The sequence below is a fragment of the Tauraco erythrolophus genome, chromosome Z (assembly GCF_009769465.1).
Source record: "Tauraco erythrolophus isolate bTauEry1 chromosome Z, bTauEry1.pri, whole genome shotgun sequence".
In the NCBI taxonomy this organism is placed as follows: domain Eukaryota; kingdom Metazoa; phylum Chordata; class Aves; order Musophagiformes; family Musophagidae; genus Tauraco; species Tauraco erythrolophus.
In genome coordinates this window covers 70,700,976-70,725,588 of record NC_141496.1, presented here as the reverse complement: position 1 = coordinate 70,725,588, position 24,613 = coordinate 70,700,976, and the positions used below count along the sequence as shown (strand labels likewise).

General features: G+C 43.2%; 1 pseudogene; it reads right to left on the bottom strand.

Annotated features, from left to right (window-relative positions):
• The window catches only part of LOC104380307 (eukaryotic translation initiation factor 2D-like), a 777,252-nt pseudogene extending 766,599 nt beyond the window's left edge, over nt 1–10,653 (bottom strand).
• Between the last annotated feature and the right edge of the window lie 13,960 nt (nt 10,654–24,613).

Below are 24,613 nucleotides of genomic sequence, written 5' to 3'. Positions count from 1 at the left end.
AGATGAGACCCTTGTACCTGACCCGCCTGCCCTCCTGGGCAGCACGCTAAGTCGAAGGGTGTTCAGCTGACCTATTCAGGGTCCTCACGGGCAGCACAATGGACCAAACCAAACATATATATGTCATATATATATATATATATGACAAATCTTAACATATATATATGTTTGTCATATATATATACGTATATATGACAAACCTTATTACATATGTTTGTGACAGAATACAGATTCTGTGATAGTCAGTGATAGGGACTGACTGCGAAAACAGATTTGATTTGGAACAATATAAAACCAGAACTCATCAGTGATAATAATAAATAGCTAGCAAAATATTAATAACTAAGCACGCATAACACAGAGCTCTTACCCAATGGGTGTCCCTAGTAGGGGGAGAAGAAACTACTCAGCCCTTTTTACTTTTTTCCCCATTGGTCCCAACTTGGCTACTTCTGGTCCCAGATTTGGTAGCACAGAAGCAGAGGGACGTGGCTAGAATGGGGAGCTAAATCAGGCACATGTGCACGGACCTAAGTTTACACAATTTTGGGTAGTGGAGGTGAGCAATTTTTGCCTGCCATTCAAAAAACAAGCCACAAACAAAAACCATGAAACTATGGGGTAAGATGTAAGTTTATTTGGATTTTGGAGTTTGCAGCTGCATGTGCAGATGGACAGGTGTGAGGCGGTACCTGGTCTGACAACGTCTGTTCTGAGGATACTTAGCATGGTTATCAGAATTTTTCTAACAAATAAAATGTCATCTAACAAAATTATGATTTAAGATTAGGATTTTTAAATCTTGATTCTACATAAAGCATATTCTGATATTGCACAACCAATACAGAAAACTGGATTAACTGAAACCCCTTTGTTCTCTTGTGGCTTTTTGGCTTTTGTGGCTGTTGCTGGTTTTCTTGCTTCTAGCAGGAATCTAAGGAAAAAATTCCTGCAAGAGTGTCCTTACGTTGAATGACTTGGGTATAATATTCAGGCAATAAAATCTGACTGTGAGGCATTGATTTTCCTTTTCATTTCACCCAAGGGGAATTAATCACATTGCGAGTCCAATGGATTTCTTTCACTAAACAGAAACGTTCGAGTACAAAAATATCTTTATTTTGTGATTTTCAACCCAATAGCATCCTGGCTATTATTTAAATAAAGGGACTGCCTAAAAAGAAAGCTAGTCTGCTGACTCGCAAAAGTTATGGCTTAGGTTGTTACTGGTAAAATTCTATAAACTGGCTCTTGTAGAGGAAAACCTTCAATTTTGCCTTCACGCTACTGTCAGTTGCATTGTTCACAGATCAGTGAGGCAAATTCAGTCTAAAATTCAGCACAAAGTGTGTTACTGTCCCATGAGCAAACGTGGCTTCAGAAATAAAGGGAGCTGCTGGAGGCCCCTCAGCAGCATTGTGTGATGAAGAAGCTGAAGGCAAGTAAGACATGAGAGACAATTAGGCAAAGCTTTTCAGTATAAGGAAACAATGGTCTTGTGTCAGACACTCGGGCCTCTTGGCTCTTAAAGGTGAGTTTAGGTCGTAAATGCCGCAGCAGTGCTGCACGTAAAGAGCAGGATGACTCCCATTGCCTAAAAATTGCATGTTCTGCTATTTATTGCAAAGGACGGCTTTATAAATATGTACGAGCAGATTACACACAGAACCAGGCACTGCTTGTTTAGAAGCTTTCCCTGCTAAATGGTTAGCAGGTAAACAAAAAAAACCCCAACAACAACTGTTAATGATGTTAGATGCTTGTTAATTGGTGAAGAACAAGAGATTCTTGAGGCGAAGCTCTTGGATATTTTTTTGTTGTACTACCAGTAGGAAGTTACAACTTTGGTAGCTCCAGTAACACATGGCTTTGAGATGCATGCATTGTATCTGTGTAATACTGAAACATTACATTGGGAAGACAGTCACCTGCTCAAGAGGTCATCCCATTTAAGGTTTGAGATTTCGTCTTGTTCCGATTTATCCAACAGGCAGTCGCACAGAATGACATCCACCTTCACAAGGCTACAGAACAAAAACACGCATTAGAAGCAAAGAAGATCACTTTTCTCCTCTAGCTTCAGCACCTCCTGTGGAAGCAGGGTAGGACAACTTCCATGTCTACTTACTTTTGGTTTGTTTCATCAACTAACTCGTTAGTTTTCAAATAGTTAGTGATGATGTTTCTCACCTCACTGCTTGAGAGGATGCTGCCTTTTCTAAAAAGAAAGAAAACTTTTTAACTTACTACTTTAAGTAGTTAGGTGTTGGGTTCTGTTGCTAAGACTGAAGATGGCAACGGCCCTGACCACACTTGGTAGCAACAGCTCAATACTGAAATACGTCTGCTAGGGAGTGATTTCTCGTTACACCTCAGCTGCTGTTTACCAGATAAAAGGCTCTCAGCAGTAATTACAGAGACTCTACAACCCTTGGTTCTGGGAGCCTAGTTTGGGAGGATGACCCCAATGGCACCCCTAATTTCAGGGGACTGTGGATAACTTGTACACAAGTGCTCAGCTGAAGATGCACTGTTACAGAGTGCTATCTAAACTACACTGAAACAGACAAGACTGGGGCACAAGGAGGCAAGTGAGTTCTTTAAATTATCTGGGCACCCTCTTTCGGTAAACCATACTGTGAGTGGGCAGAATATGCCTTATCCAATGGCAAATTAAGACAATCCAAGTAAAATGTATCAGTTTTGACACTTGAGCTATCACCTCCTTAGCTGTGGGAGAAGTGATGTGAGTACTTGCTGAATGCAGTTGTCACAGCCTCTTATCTTTCTTTCCTTTGTGAAGCAATGAATATATTCTTGACTCCCATCACCTTTCCTGAGAGCATTGCAGGGCCCTCCTCAGGAGGGCTAACAAAACAACAGCAGCATAGGTTTGCTAGTCTGTCTCTTCACATAACAATGGTTTCGTTGTACTTTTCTAGTGCTTACCTGTGTTCAGATTCCTGAAAGAGTGGGATCATTTTTGTTGAGACTCCATGAAGCAGAATGATTTCAGGAGCATGGTATACTTGTCCTCTGTCTTCACTCTTGCTGTCTTGGGCAGCAGAGGCTGAAGAAAATCCTTCAGGCAATGCAAATGCTTTAATGCTGAAACAAGAATTATTTGTTGTGTGTGAAAGGGATTGAACCTTACCACTTCCATTTCACTGAGAAACTAAAACCTAGCAAAGTCGTGCTAAAAGCTTTCTGGTCTGTTGCGTAGTATGTCACTTCCTCCAAATGCATTCCCTTGCAGTGAGGGCCTGTGTCTTGGGTTAAAGGACATGATGAAAGAACAGTATTTTGAAGCGTTAGCTGCAATTAATAAATTTGTCCTTGCACACATTTCAAAGGTATAAATAAATAAGCACCTTAACTCAGGTGGTATTACACACTTTTCACTCTGAGTAAAGCCCTACATGTTGGGAGAAAAAGAAATCTCTCCAGGTATATTTGACTCTTTGTAACTAGAGACAACTGCTATAATTCAAAGCATGTAGCTCCATTCCACAGAATCGCTAGAATTAAATTAAAAAAAAAAACCTACAACTGCACTCTCCACAAATGTACAGACATTTAAAAGCTGAAATGATTCCTTAGTGGTCACTGATAAAAGACAGTTCTGGAAAAGAGGGGTGAGAACCAAACCTTATCAGCGCAGGAGCTGCAGTCTCCTTTCACTGACCACAGCTGCAGATTCTATGCTTAAAGGTAAGGGAATCGACAAACTGAGTTTAAGTGTGCCTGCCTCCTAATGATAAGGCCAAGTACAACAAGAGAAAAGTTAAGGCACAAAGTCAAAGTAATTCTGCTTCTTCCCAAATGCAGAAGAGAAGATACGCTTCTGTCTACAGAAATATTCTCCACTCCATTAGTTGCCAAGAGATGTTATATAACAGGAAGCCTCAGGCCCACTGGGAAATTCTGAGAGCGTGTTAATGTGCCAACATGCAGAAGGAACAAGGAGGATGTTCTTGATGTGAGGCAACTATTAATCTTTAGAAAGATAATGAAAACACTGATAGAGGAATCAGGTAACAACTAACTTAAAGGGTAAAAGTATTTGTGCAAATCAATACGTTCAACGGAAAAGACTGCAAAATCAGAAGCCAAAGTTATAATCTCAAAAATGAAAAAAAAAATTGCTAAGTGCTTGATTTGATTCTGTATGACATTCTGACACTGTAGATTCAGGAGCATTTATTTGGCAGCAGTGTCATCTTTTTATTGCAGCTATTGCTTAGACGGGTAAGTTCACTTCAAAGCCCAACAATGGGTTGTCCCAGCACACAGATGGAACGGGGAGTGGGGGAGACCTGCTTAAACTCTAAGGGCATAAACCAGCCATACCATTATAGTCACTGTTAAATAGATGGAAAACTGCCTGACGGGTTTCAAACTTTCTTCCTCCCCTTCCCCCAACAACAAAGCAACTCACATAAGCTGCCAAGACACTGTCAAAGGAATGTGCTTTTCGGTGACTGCTTACAGGCTTGATACTGTAACTCTTCTATTAGCATCCAAACTGGAAGCCAGAAATTTGTTTTTGTAACACTGCAGCAAATGGCAATTAATTGCATCCTCCTTAATATTTTCAAAGCTGTTTCTCTGGAAAATTTGTACGCTCACTGCAAGGATAAAGAGCCACACGCAACTTTCAGATCAAAAGGGACTGTTGAATGATCTGAAAGGTCTACAGATGAATGCACAACTAATGAGAAAGAAAAGGTGTAAATCACAACATTCTCGTTAGACTTTAAGCATGCTCAGTGCCATTGAGTAAAGGAAGAATATGGTTTACCTGGAAGAACTTGATGACAGCAGGAAACAAAAGCAACAGCAGCAGGGTATAAAGTCCATGATAGCTTATTAAGGTTAGGAAATGAGGGCTGCTACAGCTATTCAGAGCAGGAATTCAAGCACAGTACAGGAGCTGGAAGTAGCAGATTCTACTCCCTTCTCAGAGACTACTAACTCCTTTAAAAACTACAATATTATACATACTCTGGATGTTTCCAGTCCACTTCCATGATGCTCTCCACACCTTTGTTCAGCTCCTTCACTTGCAAGATCTTCTGGCGCTGCATACATTGCAGGAATTTAGAGAACTGAGGGAAGCGACAATCAGAAATGTGGAGTCAAGCATTTTAAATTCCTGTTCACGTGTTTCTGAATGCCTCAAAGTTACTTACTAAATCAGAAAAACTGCTTTAAAAAACCCCTACACCTTTGCTTCTCTAAACACAGCAACACTAAAGAGCAGTGAGTGCCTCTATCTGGCTCTAAACCAGAGCAAGCGAGGGGTTCCTTTTGTAGGTCTGCCAACTGTTTGCTCTCTGACTTTCTTGGCCAAATCACAGCACATCTCACATGGACTACTGTGAGGTGTTTGGCAATGCACTTTGTCTTTGCTTGTCATCTACACAACAGGGACAATATCAGCTCCTTCCTCTTCATTTTTGTTCGTTAACAGCTTTAGAAAAGGAACGGCCTCTTCTTGTAAGTAACTGCACTGTCCAACAATATCAGAACCTTTCACAGTTACAGTGGCAGATAGCATTAGCTGCATTCAAAGCAGATCAATGCTCACGCTTTCAGGACAATTACTTTTCTCCCTGGATTCCACAGGGGCAGAGCTAAGAAAAAGAACTTGGCTTTGAAGAACAGCTTCTAGGTTTTTTTTGTTTGTCTGTTTTACTAACACTTGAACAATTTTGACTTCAAACTTCTTCTCTCCTTCCATTCCTTATTTAAATTAATTCAAAAATGGACAGAAAAATCTCACCTTCTTATAGCTTGATTTCTTTATGTCCAGTTGTTGTCCAGCAGGGCTATAAATGGATTTTTTAAAAGTTTTTTAGTTAAAAGCCACCCTTCATTTCTTCTTAAATCTTGCTACTTATGCTAGAAGTTTCTTAACACAAATCACAGACAGAAAGAATTACTTCAACTAATAAACAGAACATGATGAGTGAAATGAGTGCTGATGTTCCTGTGGGTAGGCAAATAGCCATTGAAGTGACTAAGCAATCTTGAAACAAATGTCAGCCAACTCATGTTAGCTACCAAGTGCATATCCTGGTCTAGACAATCCTTATATCAAAGCATTAGCTGTAAGAAGTGAGCATAATCTTAGGTAAGCTTAGAAAAAGATTGAATTTTGGGTCAAAAACTTAATCCTTTTAGGATTGACACTTGACCTCCACAGTTTTAAAGCCAAAATCCCGGCATGCAAATCCAAAGTCAACCTTCTTACCACGTACCCGCATGAGAACATATGGCTGCATAGAAACGTGCTGGTGAGCAGAGGGAGGTAAGACTTCTTTACTTTGCATTTTAAGGCATGAAAAAAGCATGGATTAAATAATGCATCCATTTGCTCTGCAGGGAAGAAAAGGACAAGTAAGCTGTGAGTAGTCTGGCTGTCAGAACACAGCACTCAGCTCTTTCAGGCTGTCTTTCAGATGACACAGAATTCTCTCTACCCTGTTCTCGCAGTGAGCTGTCCAGAACACACAGTGATCTAGATGGTGGCTATGGGCTTCAGCAAACCAAAGGGGCAGAGTTTGGTATGCAGAATACCTTATGGAGTCTTACTGTCTTCAACTTCCTGCTGAACCTTTGTGTTGGCATCTTCAGCTGTTTCTGCAGCTCTGTTCTCATGGAGTTCCTCACTCCTTCAGGCTCAAATCACCAACGTCCATGTGCTGCGTGCTGCAATGGGTCAGTGGAGAAGCTGATGACAGGCTCTTTCCCCTCTGTTTCTTCCTCATCCTCAGCACTCTCCTTTTCAGCAGAATCTGTTACCGAGGGAGCTAAGGTAGGAGGATAAGATTTGTCACCATATTGCCTATAAAAGGAAGAAAAAGCGTAACATAGCTTTCTGTTTACTGCTTTGAAACCCATAGGACAATGAACAAGTGTCACCCTGATAAAAGGCACTGGTAGTTGCATGGATCTTTTTCCACGTTCTCAGAACTATAAAACCTATTTTTAACTCATCTTCCTCCAGAAACTCTATGTTTCCCCATGAATCTTCATTAAAGCTGAGCAGACTAATTGAATCCAAATGCAGAGCAACTGACTTATTTGGATGAGACTGGCACAGTTGACCATTTTTAAGCAAAAATGATTCCAATTCCACTTTTTATAGAACAAGATTTTTCTAAAATCAGAGTAACATGTATGTTCTAGCTTCATTTCTATGATAATTACTGTTAGGCTGAAGGAACTGAATCCAGTGAATAATTTGATATATCTATTTCCAACATTTATATAACGGATAGATGTCAGGACAGACACCTGCTTCTGTCAGAAAAGCATGGTGATCAACAACATGCAGCTGAAACATTAGTAATGATCATATCTAAACTGTACCCAAACAACCCAGTATGTTGAACTGACAGATTAATTTTACTGGGGCATCAATTTTGATTTTAGTAAACACATGAGACTTGTGAAACATTTTACCAAACGCCTGGCAATACACCTACCAGAGGTGATCCATGTAAGTATGCAACACAGCATTCATTCCAGCATCCAGCATCTCCGCAATGGACATAGTGGCAACGTCAACTTCTACCGGAGCTCTGGGAAAAGAAGAGTATTACAGCATGACAGCACAAGTACACTGTGCTACCCGGACAAGGACAGCCTGTGCCACTGTAATATACTGAGTTTCTTTTACAATGTCTTTGTTCTTTACACTCTGCCTTTTTTAAAGCATCTAGGTATTTTCTGGTTATCTTTCTGGTATGTAAAGTCTTCCAAAGAATCCAAAGGATTCTGCTGTGATACTGAAGTGAAGGTTGTGCAGTGACACATTCTTCACTTTAGTAAAGTACCAGAAGCATATGCACTGCCAAAAGAGACTGGCAGTGGGGGAAAAAACAGCAGCTTTAGCACTGCTCTCTCTCTCTCTCGTTTCCTCATAGACAAAAAGACAACTGTGTAGAATACAGTCTTTCGTTAAAAAAATTACTCTGTTTCAGAATAAATCTACCAGTTATGCCTCCATAGGTCCAAAAGAATCCATTTGCACAGCTGTCCACCTGAGCTCAAACATACCCTAACCTAGAAACTTAAGTGGATTTTTCTTCTGCTGTACGTTGTACATTGTTTAGGTCCACGGTGCCTCAAATGCATGAGAACAATTCTGCTTTTATCTCCTCAAACCCCTCAGAGACTTCCTGTAAAAAATAGCTTCATTTCATGTTTAGTTTCCCAGAAAATGCATGAATAAAAGCATCCTCTGTACCTGTTTCCCAAGAGGGTGACAGCGCAGAGCGTGCCCCGCTCTACTTGAGGAAAGCCAGAAGATGGCACTGCAACTCCTGGCAGCATCAGATCTGAAGAAAAGAATAAAGCACATCCATTTCTCAAGGAAAGTCTCAGCCACCACCTCCTCCACCGCCATCCCTCCTGCTACTCAGCAAAAACACAAGCTGTTAATAGCTGAGCACATGCCGGGTGAAACGTGATCGTCTGTTTCTCCTAGAGAGGCAGCACTTCCTGCTACCACCCTGTGGAGTAAGGGATCCAATTCACAAGGGTGCTGGGCATACCCCAAAAAACTGCAGAACAGCTAAGCATGCTCGGCCCCTTGCCCTGTCCAAAGGGAGTGCTGTATTTAACAGAAAGGTACGAGCTCCCAGCCCAGAGAACATTACTCTTTATTAATTCTTTTGTAAGCCCTGAAGGCAACTCCTTTTTGCAGTGCAATGTGACAAAGTTCTAGTCCTCTTACCTGCTCCTCCTGCTAGTTTCTGTAGCTTTTTCATGTTGAAAAAGCTGGAAGAAGATCTGGGTAGACCCACAGCGTGTACACTGTCCCAAAACAGAACCAAATTCAAAGATGCATCATTAAAAACTTCTCCAGCTGTAGCTTCTTCCCATCTTTAAGACTAAGCAGTACAATACTAACCACAACTAAATGCTCTCCTGTTTCTCGGGTAATCAAGCAAACCAAGTCAGAACAATCCTACAATAACTAGTAGATATGATGGATAAAAATAAACTGCTATTTAATTCAAGCTCCTGTGAATTGTTATACAGGATATAGATAAATGTTTGCATTGTTTTCCTTAAATCAAGGATACTTTGAGCTAAAACGCTACTCCAACAGGGAAGAACTACTGAGTATGGGAAAAATAAAAGCATAGACTATCAAAGCAATTCTTTGCCTAACTCCAGGCCTGCCTGGAAGTGGACATCATGCTTCTTGACATTACATCTTGCAATGGACAAAACAGGGAAAAGGGGCTAACATGCTAAGTCATGACTTTAAAGACACGTTTCCTGGTTTCTAACCTCTCAGGCACCTCAATTTCCTTTTTTTTTTTTTTTTTCAGAAAGAATCCAGAAATGCTCCCGATTTTCCAAAGATGTTGGTAGAACAAATGCATTAAAGATTATGAAATGTATACCAATACTATAGTGATAGGATAAGTACTTAAGACAGACACAAGGAAATCTTTTGGGAAAAGGCTGGTGCCCAGTAAGTAAAGAGGGAGGATTATTGTAGTACGTTCCCCATACCTGCTGGATACAGAGCTTTCTCAATTTTAAACAGCATTGCGTTCCTGTTATTCATGTAAACAGTGACGGCCTCCCCTTTGTGAGAGTATGTTTTGACGACATTAAGCTCTTCCTTGTTTGGAATAAACTCAGCCAATTGTTCAGCACTAAGGTTAGGAAAAGCCACTGCAACATCAGTTCGTAGCTTTTTCCTGTAACGATAAAAGCAGAAACGTGTTACAAAGCTGTCTAGACCATCCCTCAAAATAATTCCTAGATCAGTAGTTACTATTTTCTTGGCTAATCACGATTCCCAGTTTTTCACAGAAAATAATCTGAAGCACTCGTGTCCAGGTTTATCAATGCGACAATTGCCTGCTGGAAGAATACTGGGAAAAGGCGGAATGTGCTTGCCCTGCTGATACTCTTCCTTAAATATCTGCTTACAGCTCCTGTTGCTGTCTTTGCCTCTGTTTTGCGCTGCGATTTCATTACTGCGCCGAGCTCCTGAGCACAAATCTGGGGTGTCACCTACAGACCCCGCAACTCCGGCACAGTGGAGCGGAGCTGCCACCAGGTTCTCTGCTCTCCTCAGTTTTAATTGATATTTAATTAATTAATTTTGTGCGGTCACCCACAGAAGTGTTATGTGAATCTAACAGACCGGCGCGTCAGCCCAGCACCACGGCGCGGCAACGTAAGAGCAGAGAGCGATCAGCTCGGCCTCGAGGTAATAAATCATTTAAGTCTGGTTTAATTACGGCAGCACCTCCACGCGAGAAGCGACCCGCAGTTTACCCTGATCACAAATCGAAGGTGAACGCAGCCGCAGCTCCCGCCCGTCCCAAGCCCCGATCCCCGCAGGGCAGAGCCGCCACAGCCGGGGGGGGCCGCTGCTCGCACCGCCGCCTCCTGCGCGGCGCCGGGACCGACACCGACCCGGCGACTTCAGCCCGACACCGCCGCGCCAAAGCCCCGCCGGGCAGCGGGCAGGCCCGGCGCGGGTACGGGGGGGGTTGAGCCGCCCCTCGAGCGGAGCACGGCCCCCTGCTCCGGGCCTCCCCCCCGGCCCGGCATTCACCGATCGGACCCCTTGATGGCGATGTTGGATCTCACCCGGAACGCCCTGGAGAACATGGCGGGCCCGCGCCCCCGGCTGGCGCCGGGCTCCCCTCAGGTCGCGGCAGCCGCCATGGCGCCGTCCCGCGGTACAAACCCGTACGGGTGGAAACCGCCTCCGCTCGGACCGGCCGGTCCGGTCCCCCCACTCCCACGTCCCCATGGCAACGGGCGGGCCGGTGGCCGCAGCCTGAGCGAGCTTCGGCGCCCTCCGCGGCAGTGCTGGAGCGCGGGCAGGCTGCGGTGCGGGGCCCGGCGGGGCATGGGGGCCGCCCCCCCCCGCCACGATCCTGCTGGGCAGGAAGCCGGAGGCGCCCCTCGGCGCGGGTGAGGCGGCGGGCGCGGGGCTGGGCCGGGTGGGAGAGGGCTGGGGCGGCCGCCGGGCCCTCCCCGGTGCGCCCCGGCGGCGGCCATGGGGGTCCCGCGGGGAGTGGTGCCGCGGGGTGGCCCGCGGGGCGGACGGCCGGGGCTGGCCCGGGCAGAGCCCGCCGCGCCGCGCCCCGCTCGAGCCGCTCCGCCGTTGCTTTCTCCCGTTCGCAAAACCGCGGAGGCGCTCGCGGCAAACGTTGCGATTTTAAGTTTTTCGGTAGCGTTTGCCAGCGGTTACGGGGCAAACCGACACGACCCTCCGCCCCTGGCAGCAAATCTCCTGACCGTAATTCCCACGTATCGTTTTTGGAGGATACCCGACTTTAACGGATAGTCCTGTCGTTTTCTGTTGCGGTTCCCAATGAGGCTGGTTCGGGATTATCCTACTCAAGGGAAAACCGGGATTGTGTTGGTTAATTTTTCTTAAGGGTATATTTGCAGTGCAAAAGCTGATTAAAAACAGAGAGGCTCTAAATTAAAAGTGCCACAAATTGAGATTTCCCAAGAGCTTTGCACTCTGTTGTGGTATTAAAATATATTTAAATTCTGAAGATGATGTAGTAAATGAGCAAGAACTGATGATCTTACTGACTCAAATGTGCTAATGAAAAACATCTTAGTGTTTGTCTGTATCAGTGTTCATTGTTGTGACTAACTGGTGTGTATGGGACGTTTCCAGCTGGGTTTGGAGATGGATTATATGACTCCTATATGAGGATAGATCAGATTAGGTACCAAGAGTCTACAAATGAAGAACACAGCTCCCCAGGACTTCCTTCCCTTGGAAGATCTAATGTGAGTATTTTGAAGTTGTCTTGGTCTTCACCGAGTTGTGTGAAGCTGTGTGGCAGTGAAAACTGTCAAGGAGTTGAGTATCTCACTATAGAGAATAAATTTTAAAAATGGAATGTTGCAGCTTTGTAGTAGCTTATTAACATTATTGCTTTTACTAAGCATAAAAATGATGTGGTGCTGTGTTCAATGGAGAACTTGCTGGGCAGCCTCAGAAATCCTGTCCTTACTGTCCTCAGCTGATGTTTGAATCAAGAAAGTTGTTTTAGAAAATGCTGAAGTGTTTTGCTGTGTCACCTTGTATGTTGATAAGTATGTAAATCCACACATGCTTTGCTTTAACTCTTGCACGTTTCCATTTTAGTTTCCCTCGTGAAAATTCCGAGAGAAAAGTACTTAGGACCAGCAGAAGGAGCAGTGCGGGTTTGCATGGCTGCCAACCATCTTACAAAAGGATCTTTCTCCTCTGAAAACTTTGGCATTATCTGTGACTCTGCTAGCGAAACAGCTCTTCATGGACCAAAGGTGTTAATGTGCTTCTTCGTTAAGTGCTGTGTTTCCTGAGCAGATGTGGCATTATGAGATCTTTCCTTAAGTTGACTCGACTGAGTGGTAGTGGTCATGTTTAGCTGTGCAGCAATCTGATCTTTCTATGGCTTTTAAATGTGTTTTGGCTCTTGTTGAATTCTGGCAGAGATGAAGCAGCTTGAGCTTAAAAAAAAACACACTCTAAAAAGTGAAAATAGACATTTCACTGAGTAAGATGCGTTTGAAAATCATCACCTTGTGGGAATTTATTGTAACAGATATTAGAATTTAGTAATAAATTAGTAATTAGTAGTAAATCTGTGCTGTTCACTGAGCAAACTTAGTAGCATGGGTCTATGTTTTCCCTTTTTGGAATTATTGAGGGAGACCAGAAGAAATTTAGAGAGTAGAGTTTGAAGAGTAGCGGGTTGGGTTTTTTTTTCAGAGGCGTGGGAACTTGTAAACTACCATGTTTAAGTCATGGTGTAACTAGTTGTTCATAACTGCACAGAAATCAGTAGAGTGGAACTATCCAGTTAGATACAAATATAACTATGAATGTTTTGTTTCGTTGGTGTATCTTATTCTTTGCCTGTATTTTTTCCACCAGGGCTGTTAACTTCTTAAAGCAAGGTTAAGGATTACAAAATGCCTGGTTTTGCCACAGTGACGCATCAAAAAACCCACAATGTTAGTGGTATCTGGTGAGCAGGAACTGTGATGAAGCATGCAAGGATGAAAATCAATTTTAGTGAGAAAGTATCTGGAATTTAATTATACTTGATTTCCTTGGAAGATTTTTGTGTTGCTATGTAATGTTACGTGAGAATTGAAGATTTCTGATGTCTGCAGCTGTCCCTTCTTTTCATCCTAGTTATAAGAGAACACAAATATCTCTGCTTTGAGAATACGTGGGTTTAATTCAGCATTCAGAATATAACTGATGCACTTTGGCAAAACCAGTTGTGTGGGAACTGGGTTAACTGTTTCCTTCTCAATTAAAATTAAGTCTTGCAAGCATGTGAAAATCTTCAACAGGGTGCCATTTGCATTGCCAGTCTGATTTCTGGACTGCTAATAGCACTTTATCAAGAAAACAAAACATGTGTGGCCTGTGATTTGTAAAAGAAAGCTGGTGTTACCCAGAAGTCGCCTGACTTTGTGTAGCTCTTCTGAGTTCAAGTTCAGCGTGATCTATATTTGTGTCTCATCGTCATGAGGCAAAGGATTCTGGTAGTCCTCTAAGAATTAAAATCTAGTCCTTACTACTGAGTGGCTGTTGAGTCGGGTTCAAGGTCCAAAGCCATAGCTTCTTCATTAAGAAATAGTTCCAGGATAAATGGAATGAGGAGTCACTTGCTCGTTTGGGGATTCAAAGGTACAAAATGTTTGCCACAAGCAGCGTTGGTAGAGTTGCTGTTGCTCTCGAATGGAGAATATTTGGATGTTCACAAGGCTTTTGTGTTTCATCCTCTTGCTAAAATTGAAGACGTTCAGACTGTTAGCACCATTTTTTGGAAATCAAGTACTTGAAAGAAATGTATGTAAGAAGTAGCGTTTCTGTGATCCAGGAGCACGTTTGGAAGCCCTGGAAATGAAGTCATTCCTTTGTCCGGCTCGAGCAGGCTGCTCCGCAGAGCCCTGCTGGGACTGCTGCCGACCGTGCTGCGGCAGGGTAGTGGGCTGCAAAGGGGGGGCCCTTGTTTCTGTTCTGAATCCCAGTGATAAAAAGCTGCTTCTGTTGTGCAGACAGCTGAAATCCAGGTAGGAAGAACATCAAGTTTTGATTGCAAAGGTGAAAATAAGACTTCTATTGTAGAAGGACAGACTTGGTTTGTTTTGGTTTTCCCCCTCTTTCTCCTGCCACCACCCCCCCCCACCATGAAAACCTCAGAAAACAAAACAAGTGTGAACCTGGTTCTTTCTTACGTTCAGTTTATTTGTAAAGTTACTGTTCGAGTCTGCTGGACTGAAGAGTCTTTTCGCCAGTTCTGAAAAGATGTCATTCTTGTCGTGGAGGTTCAGCCAGACGCCAAGAAAAAGGTTGGGCTTTGGTTTTTTATTTAAGACTTTCTGGAAAGGCATGTCTCTTGCAGTACACGGCATTTTCGGGTTGATAGTGATACAGGGATAGATATAGGAGTAGGCATAAGACTACATAAGACTCTGTGAAATACATAGCTCTGTGAAATAGCTCTGTGAAATCTTCGAAGTTATCAAATACTAATCCCTGCTTTGAAACACTAACTACCTGAAAAGAAGGCGGGTAAGAGAGACAAAATAAATGCTGGCAAGGTTGTAACTCGTGACCCGTAGGGAGAAAGAAAAGACCAAGGGGAGAGATAAGGACTAACAAGAACTAACATTTGTCTTCAAACAATAACAAGTAGGAGACAACCAGATGTCCACTCAAGGACAGGCCAGGCTGGGAACCGGTTTGGCTCTGCAAGTTCAGCCAAAACAGAAAGTGTTTTTCTTTGGAGGAAGAAGTGAAAGGAAGAAGTGAAAACACACAGTGAGGAAGACCTACGGCCTTCATCCCAAAGACCCCTGCCCACGACCACCAGGAGGTGTGCCAAGGAGGAGCCTGAGGCGGATCCTGAGGCAGAAATGATCTCCTGGGAGAGACTGCCATTTTGGGGAGGGGGTTATGAGTATGTCTGGATAAATACGAGAAAAACTGCTACGGCGGGTGTGCACGTTCATGGTGGAGCGATCCCCTGTGCACCCAGCGCTGCAATAAACATAACTACTTTACAACTTTCCAAGTTGTGGAGTCTGTTTCCGCACGTCCGTTTTGGCGAGCCAGGCAGGAGACTCTCTGCTCGACTGTGGAACCGACTGCGGAGCGGACGCCCCTAGGCGCGCCCCAAGAACTTTCCTCGGAGGAGCCTCCTCTCCTCAGCCGATTACCCAGAGTCAGACAACGACTTCCTGAGTCGCAGACAAACGGTATATTCGGGTAAGAGTGGCTGGAGGCGTCCGGCGTGTGGGGCTGCTGGTAAAGCGCGCGGAGACGTCCGGCGTGCAGCGTTGTCCCTGGGCAGGGCAGGATGCCCTGTGGTAAGGTAAGGGCCCTGGGGAGTTTGCTGCCTTAGAGGATCAGAGACTCCTGAGCTGGAATCCGTGCCAGCAAGAACCAGAGACTGGGACCAGGGACTGGTGAGCTGCAATCCATATCCGGAAACTGGGCCAGCAAGAACCAGAGACTGGGACCAGGGACTGGTGAGCTGCAATCCAGATCCGGAGACTGGGCCAGCAAGAACCAGAGAGTGGCAGGCTGCTAGCGATCTTGCGAGCAGATCGAGCAAACTCAGAGGCTGTTGCTACTTCTCTGAAGGGCGAGGCGCTGTTTCACTGCTTCACTCGGACGCCTGAACACTGAGTCCAACATAGAGGGGAGGGTAAGTAGCGCAACCTCACAGTCATATGACTTATGTAATATTAGCAGCTGCAGGAGGGGTAATAGCTGGATTGGTAATTGTCTGTTATCTGCTGTGTAAATGTTCTGTTGTTCCTGTCGTTCCCGTGTTTTGTGTAAGTAACAAGAGAAGACATTTCGTTCCAGCCGCACTTGGCCCTACACCCTGAAAAGGGTGAGAGGTGTAAGAAAGCAGGAGGGGACGATTTGTAACCTCTATATACTGCTATCTATTGTAAAATCTGGTACTGTGTATTTTGTAAAGTTTATACCATTCAAAGTTTATACCATCTAACATCAGCGCATATAATAAGGCCTTTGATATTTGTGTAAGTTTGCTGGGCTAGCCCTGAAATGTGTGATTGTGTGGTTAATCACTGAGTGAGTGTTCAAGCAAGTGAGACGCAGCCTGGCTGCGAAGCGACTGTGGAGTTCTGATCCGCGGTTCTGTGTTGTCTGTGAGAGAGCGGCCGGAGATGAACGAAGTGCACGATAACGTAAAAATCTACGTGTGAGTGAGTGAGACTGAGTGAGATGTGCAATTGTGCACGAAGCGAGTGCGGAGTCTGAATCCACGGTTCTGTTCTCCTGCAAGGGAAACAGCTGGAGACGGACGAAGCGAGTGACAAACTTAGAAACTATGATTACACACACGAGCATCAGGCAGAATGTTTAGGTGCAGTTCAAAGGGAGAGACGAAGTAAAGGGGAAAGTAAGTGAAATGGGAGGAGGAAAAAGTGAACTTTATGAAAAATCCTCTTTGGGATGTATATTAACACACTGGAAAGATATAGTGGGACAAGGAGACACGGAGAATGCAAAGAAACTAATCAAATATTGCAACCAATGGTGGCCTCTTTATAAGCTAGAAAATGAAGTTAAATGGCCCAGTGAGGGTGGAACACTAAACTATGACATGCTTTTACAATTAATGTTGTTCCAAAGAAGGGAAGAAAATGGGATGAAGTTAAATACGCAGATATGTTCTTGGTCCTCCGAAATAACCCTGAATGATAGGAAGATTGAGGACTAATGCCTCCATGGGATCCTATAGTCCTCGCATTAGAAAAAGAAAACAAGAGGGGGAACAAAAGTAAATTAAAAAGATGCTGCTCAGCCTGCAGCATTGGGCAGAGGTGTACTAGAATAAGTAAAACCCACCAGAACTCAGAACAAGATCTAACCAATATTTTCAAGCCTCCCCCTTGGTCTCAGGAGCAGAATGAGGATTAAAACGAGACCCCTACTCCTCCAAACAGCCCGATATCCTCCTGCACTAAGAAAAAAGACAGCTGGCAGCAACAGAGCAGCCGGTGGCAGCAGAGCAGCCAGCAGCAACAATTCTGCAGGCACCCCTCCGGGAAGCAATAGGACCGGATGGTGGGACAGTAAGAATTAAGGTAGCATTTTCCTATAATGATTTAAGGGAATGGAAGACAGCTGCTCAGGAATATCGCAGCGATCCAGTAAGCACCACCCAAAATCTTAGATTCATAATAAAGCAGCACAACTCTGATTGGAATGATATGCAATTATTGTTAGAATGTTTAACTGAGACAAAGAAACAATTGGTCATAAAAACTGCCGGGGATCTTGCAAAAGATCACTATGAGGCTAGGGGAGGAACAAAAGAAAATGGAATTTTTATTAGACATGGTGGCAACATATTCAGTTTTAAATCAGGCCTTGATGCCTTTAGGAAATTGTTACATTGTAGTAAAAGGAGTAACTGGCCAGAGTGAAAAGGCTTACTTTTTGAACCTTTAAAATATAAACTGGGTAAGCAAGTGGGCGTTCATAAATTCTTGTATATGCAAACCCCGCAAAAGCCCTTTTGGGAAGAGATCTATTAGAACAATTGGGAGCCACGATAAAATTCAAAAAGGTGAAATTACTCTGGAGGTAAATGATCATCAGTGTGTACAAATAATGAGCTTGCTTTTAGTTAATATTCCCACAGAAGGAAAAATTGACACGGAAATCACCGACCAGGTATATCCTGGGGTTTGAGCAACTGATGTTCCAGGATGTGCCAAAAATGCCCAGCCGGTGGTACTAAATTTGAAAAATGGACACAGAGCGGTAAGAATTTAACAATACCCACTGAAAAAGAAAGATAGGGAAGGGATTCATCCAATCATAGAACGATTAATACTACTCTCCTCTCGGTACAAAAAATAGTTCAAGATCTAAGAGCCATTAACAAAATAATGGAAGATCAATACCCCGTGGTTGCTAATCCATATACCCTGTTAACCACTCTGACTCCTGATTTGACTTGGTTTACAGTTTTAGATTTAAAAGATGCCTTCTTTTGCCTCCCTCTCCCGGAAGCCAGTCAGAAAGTCTTTGCTTTTGAATGGGAAAATCCCAAGAGTGTCAAAAGACCCAGCTCACCTGGATGGTGTTGCCACAAGGTTTTAAGAACAGCCCTACGATCTTCGGGAACCAACCAGCAAAAGACCTAGAGTCATGGGAACCACCACAAAAAGAAGGAAAAGTATTACAATATGTAGACGACCTCCTTATTGCGACCAAGACCAGAGAATCCTGCGTCATCTGGACTGTAAGTTTACTAAATTTTCTTGGGCTCCAGGGGTACCGGGTGTCTCAGAGAAAGGCACAAGTAACATTGCAACAAATTACATATCTTGGGTACGAAATCAGTGCTGGTCAGCGTTTCCTGGGACAAGCCCGGAAAGAAGCCATATGCCAGACCCCCCGACCACAGACTGCGAAAGAGCTACGAACTTTCTTAGGAATGACGGGGTGGTATCAGCTCTGGATATACAACTATGGCTTGCGTGTTAAACCGCTGTATTCTTTAGTAACATCCAGCCAAAAATACCTCCAGTGGGATATGGAGTCGAACCAGGCATTCCACCAGCTGAAAAAGGCCCTGATGTCAGCACCAGCATTGGGACTCCCTGATGTGAGTAAACCATTTTTCTTATTTTCCCATGAGAAGCAGGGAATAGCATTAGGGATACTGGCACAGGACCTGGGACCATACAGACGAGCTGTGGCATACTTTTCCAAACAACTGGATGCCGCCGCAAAAGGATTGCCCAGTTGCCTGAGAGCGGTGGCAGCAGTCATCCTGAATATCCAAGAGGCTCGGAAGTTTACCTTGGGCCAGAAAATGACTGTTTTCATGTCTCACACGGTGTCTGAGGTCCTTGAAGTAAAAGGGGGACATTGCCTCTCCCACAGAGTTTCCTGAGGTATCAAGCCATCATGGTCGAACAGGATGATGTCGAAATGATAACTACTAACATTGTTAACCCAGCTTCATTTCTCAGTGGGAACACTGGAGAAGGAGTGAATCGTGACTGTCTCGAAACAATTGAGGCGACGCACTTCAGCCGCGCTGACTTCAAAGATACCCCCATGGAGGGGGTAGAACACTGGTTCACAGATGGAAGCAGTTATGTTATGAGTGGAAAGCAACATTCGGGATACACTGTCACCACTTCTGAAAAGGTAATAGAATTGGGACCATTACCAACTGACACCTCGGCCCAGAAAGCCGAAATCATAGCCCTGACTCGAGCTCTAGAAAGAGCTGAAGGAAAAACTGTGAATGTTTGGACTGATTCTAAATATGCCTTTGGAGTTGTACACGCCCACGGAGCATTATGGAAAGAGAGGGGACTGCTAAATTCCCAAGGAAAAGCTATCAAGCATGCAGAAGAGATTTTAAAACCTTTTAATGCAGTACGACTTCCTGAAAGAGTGGCAATTATGCACATCAGGGCACACCAGAAGGTGAGAACAGAATTGGAAAGAGGAAATGAACTGGCGGATAGAGAGGCAAAACAGGCCGCTAGAAAAGAGATAAAGGTAGAAGAGGCATTAATCCCTGACGGATGCGTATCTTTAGAAGGTAAGCCAGAGTATACAAAGGAGGACTGTAAACTCATTACAGATCTAGAAGGATCATATAATGAGGATGGGTGGGCCATGACACCACACAGAAAACTTATAGTTCCTTCTTATATGGTTTGCCCATTAGTCTGATAAGAATACAAGGAAAGGTCATTGGGGGGCGGAAGCATTATACAAATATCTTATCAAAAGTATAGTGGCTCGAAATCTATACACCGCAAGTAACTCAGCAATGTGATCTCTGCCTCCAGACTAATCCAAAGACCATTGCAAAGCCAGAAATGGCCCAAATTGGGAAAGGGAATGCTCCAGGACAACATTGGCAAATTGATTTCTCGGAACTTCCTAGAAAACGGGGGTATCGATATTTGCTTGTACTAACCGATACCTTTTCAGGTTGGCCAGAAGCCTCCCCATGTAGAACAGCTAAAGCTCGAGAAGTAACCAAAGCATTACTCCAAGAAATAATACCCAGGTTTGGAGTCCCAGCAGTAATATCCTCAGACAGAGGACCACACTTTAACAAATTAGTCACCATCTAGGAATAGATTGGCAATTACATACTCCATATCGGCCACAATCAAGTGGTCAAATAGAGAAAATGAATCATTTGATTAAACAACAGATCGTCAAATTGGGACAGGAAACTAATTTGGCTTGGCCCCAATCTCCGCTTCTGGCAATCTTATGAATACGAACTAGACCCAGAGCAAAAGAAGGGCTGAGCCCATTTGAGATTTTATATGGGCAGCCTTATGGAGTGCAAAAGTGGGTGTCTTCACAAATTGGTGAAGAAATTATGACTTCCTATATGGTGGCATTGAGCAAACAACTCAGAAAAATTGAAAAACATGTATTTGGAACTCGAAGCAGAGGTCTAGATGGACCTATACATAATATACAACCTGGAGATTTTGTGTATGTAAAAGTCTCTTGCCAAAAGAACTTTGAAACCACAGTGGGAAGGACCATTCCAAGTAATCCTCACCTCCTACACAGCAATCAAGATCAAGGAGCAGAATGCCTGGATTCATCACACCAGAGTAAAGAAAGTCCATAGATCTCCATGGAAGGTCATGCAAGTCCAACCAGGGAAATTACTTTTCTCATGGTCATAATTATAATTCAGGGGTGGGAAAGCACTTATAGCCAAAATGATACTGAGTGGCCTTGGTCTCAAGCCTATATTAGGTATACTAGAAATACTCTACTCGAGAAGGTTTAAATCTACCTACCGTGGTTATGTATGGAAATCAAGAATATTTAAAACAAGAATGGAGTAAAGATACAAAGGGAATTTACTGACTTCAAGGAAATGTAGGAGAAGAAATCAAAGTAGGATGCCGAATGATTAATGGCCCCACCCATAAAAAGTCATCCCAAATTACTATCTCGATTAATCCCACAAATAAAAGCACAAAGATCTGTGCTTCTAAAGAATTAGATTGTTGGCATAATTTCACACTAGTGCGAACCACTGAAGTTGTTTGTCTCTGGGCCGATAGTGCTATTGGACTCTCATTCAAATTTAAAATAAATGCCATAGCTGGGCCTGTTACAACAATGCCCACTGCGATAGTTACACATCATAAAACGATATGTCTATCACACGACCTACGCCAACACCTAAGCTCGAACCCAAAATTTATGAAATCGGTCCGTATGTAATAAGAAACACAGGACAGCAGCAAGTGTTATTCAACCCAGAATGGTCTCTCAAAAGGGTTGAGTTATCAATGCAAATTAACATTTCAGAAATCCAACCTTTGTGTTCTCCTTTCTTACGAATGTCTTATGAAGGATGGACTACTTGGCTAAGAAAGAGGAAAACCAGGAGACCTGACGGGGCTGCTAGGAGCAGGGTTGGGAGTTCTGAATACCATAGACTCAGAAGTAATAATGAACAAGCTGGCCGCTGTCACTACAGATCTGTCAAAATTGCAACAGCCCTTACAATCCTCGTTATTGACTTTAGGAGCTCACCAGTGATTAGCATCACCAATCTTACCAGACTGGGAACAAACAAACATAAGAGACCACAATATAATTGTAGATGTGATCGACGGGCTACAAGCCAATGTCTCGCTAGCCCTGAGTTGTGTTCAGGCCCAACTATGAATGGTATCAGTAACCACCTCTATTATAGGAGAAAGAGAAGGAGAAGAAGGGATATTTCCCACTGAAATCCGAAAGGTAGTCTGGTGCCACAGGTAAAGAAAGAGAGCTTCAATCCTGGTGGAATATGGTAAATTTTACTTATAACCCCACCACGCGCACAGTTATGGACTTTGTACTAACCATTCATAATGCTCTAATAATTATGATCCATCCCATCATAGCTTTAGGGATATACCATGACAGAACCCTGCTTTATGCTTTCAAACATAGAACATGGACCCAAAGGGTAAGAGACAGATGGCAAACAGTAGATCTAGAATCCTGCATTGTGCGAGAACAAGGATTTTTATGTGAAAGTAATACCATACGAGCACAAGATATCTGTTTTGATACTGATCAAAAGGCGTGTCGTTTTGAAATTCGCCCTGATGTTGACTCAAAGACAATCATAATATATGCAGGGAAAGGTTGTGCATGTCTACGAACAAAATGTGGCTCCATATTTGTAGAAGGGACAGAAGTAGAAACTAAAAATCATTCAAACTTCTGCATCTGTAATTTCACTCGGATCATGGGATGTGACTTCCACTATTCTGCTCCCATCACATCCCATCAAATTCTAAAGTATTATCCACACCTATAGAAACAAATTTAACTCTGACAAAGAAATTGCTGCAACATCCTGGTTGAATGCAAATACTGGAGAAATTAGAAATAGCAGACAGAAAACTCTGATGACAGTTCATTATGATGCAAACGAGATAAGAAAATTGTAAAAAGAGTAGAAAAGGATGGAGAACATAAATGGTGAGAAGCACTTTTGGATAGTCACCTTCTACTACATCCTGTTATATACTGTTAATAGCTACAGCTGCTTTGATATTGTTACTAACACTGCTGTACGTATGGATTTGGTGTGTGTTTCGAAGGGTACCTTCAATGCACAAAGCGTTATATCAATCGGGAAACTTAGGCAAGTAAAAGAATTTACTTGATTTAATAGAAAAGGAGGGACTGATACAGGGATAGGTATAGGAGTAGGCATAAGACTACATAAGACTATATTAGCTATTATTTCTATGGATAGGAGTAGGCATAAGACTACATAAGACTCTGTGAAATACATAGCTCTGTGAAATAGCTCTGTGAAATCTTAGAAGTTATCAAATACTAATCCCTGCTTTGAAACACTAACTACCTGAAAAGAAGGCCAGTAAGAGACAAAATAAATGCTCGCAAGGTTGTAACTCATGACCCGTAGGGAGAAAGAAAAGACAATAGGAGGCAGAGTAGTGGAACTTTCTAGGACATGCCCGATGGCCTCTAGTCCCCATTGATAAGGACTGACTTCTGCAGGAAATGCCCATTTTGGGGGGCTTGCAAGCAAGAGCTAACATTTCAAGGCAGCACTAACAAACAGACTCTTTTAAGAGACGTGTGTAGTTGATTTTGGCAAGAACTTCCCTTATTTACTGACTGTGCCGAGACGTTGGATTGTATGTAACTGAAAAGGAATTTGGTTTTATTGCTGTGGATCTGCAGGTCTATTTATACTTTTTGTTTGATTCCTGTGTAGTTATTTTGGTTTTCACGGATTGGGTTTGGCGTGTGTCTCAAATCTTTATTTTTAGATTAAAGGACAAAATGGAAAACAGATGTTGCTACTGTAGTTAACGGCTTCTTCAAGTGTTGCACAGGATAAGACAACGCTTCTCTGCTGTCTATCAGCATGGAGTGCCAGTGAGTAGAAAAGGGGAAAAACTGCTGCTCCAGTAAGGAACTGAACTCCAGAAAGTTGACCATTTAATTATTTGTAAAAAGGACAAGCTTGATAAATTTCACAGTGCTTTTCTCACCGTCTGTGCCTTCATTTCGGATGTAAATATTTAACATATGGCAGTAAGAGGCAGTGGTTGCAGGCTACTGTCAACAAAGTTGGAGTAAGTGAGATTCTTGATAATTCAAAGCTTCCGAGTCTGTCTTAAGACAGTTGTGCAGCTATCACAATTTTGAAAGGCGTTGTGGACATGATGTTATTTTCCCCTTCAAAGAAAAAAAGGTCAATTTTAAAAAAAAAGTATGATTTTTATCTTGTCTTGCTCTGTCATCCTTTTGCTCCTTGTTCAGCTTGGTTACACCAGCCTTACACTTGTCTTTTGCAACATTCCTAGCACTTCTCTGCACATTCACATTATATTGCATGTTTCAAACAGGTGCAGGCTGCATCTGTCGTTGGTTGCGTTTGCTGCACCCACGTTTAAAGCTGAACTGAACACAGCTGTTCCCCTGGCTGTTTGCTGACTCCGTGCATACTAGTAGAGATAGGTATTGTGTCCTTGTTTGAGCGTTCGACTGTCCAGGGTTTACCCGTTATGGACTTAAAAATACACTACGTTTATGCAAGTGCTTGTTTTGGTAAGTCGTGTTCTCTTCGTGTGCCCTCCTGTAACTACACTGTAACTGGAGTTAGTTTAGGTCCAGCATGTTACACTTGTTCCTACTAAAAGTGCAAAAGCTGTTGATGTTATTGAATTGATGGTCTTGATTTTGTTCTTAGTCTATGCTTTAAAAGATAAAGTAAAGCTTTTTTCCTGTTTGTTTTTCCGTCTGCAGGTTTCTAGCAACAAACTCGAAATGAAGGATCACCCTCTGACTGGAAGTCAGGTCAAGGTGGAGCAATTGTTTGAGGACTCTGCCAACAGAAGGAGTAGCATTCTTCAGACTGCAGGAGCTACTGGTTCAGAAAGATCTCTGCCTTCCCTGACAAGACAAAAGTGTAGAGAGCATAAGCACTTCTAAAGGTGGTGGTAGTTCCTCAAAAGCACATAAAGCCCTTTCCCAGCCTCCAGAGCAAGCTGTTAA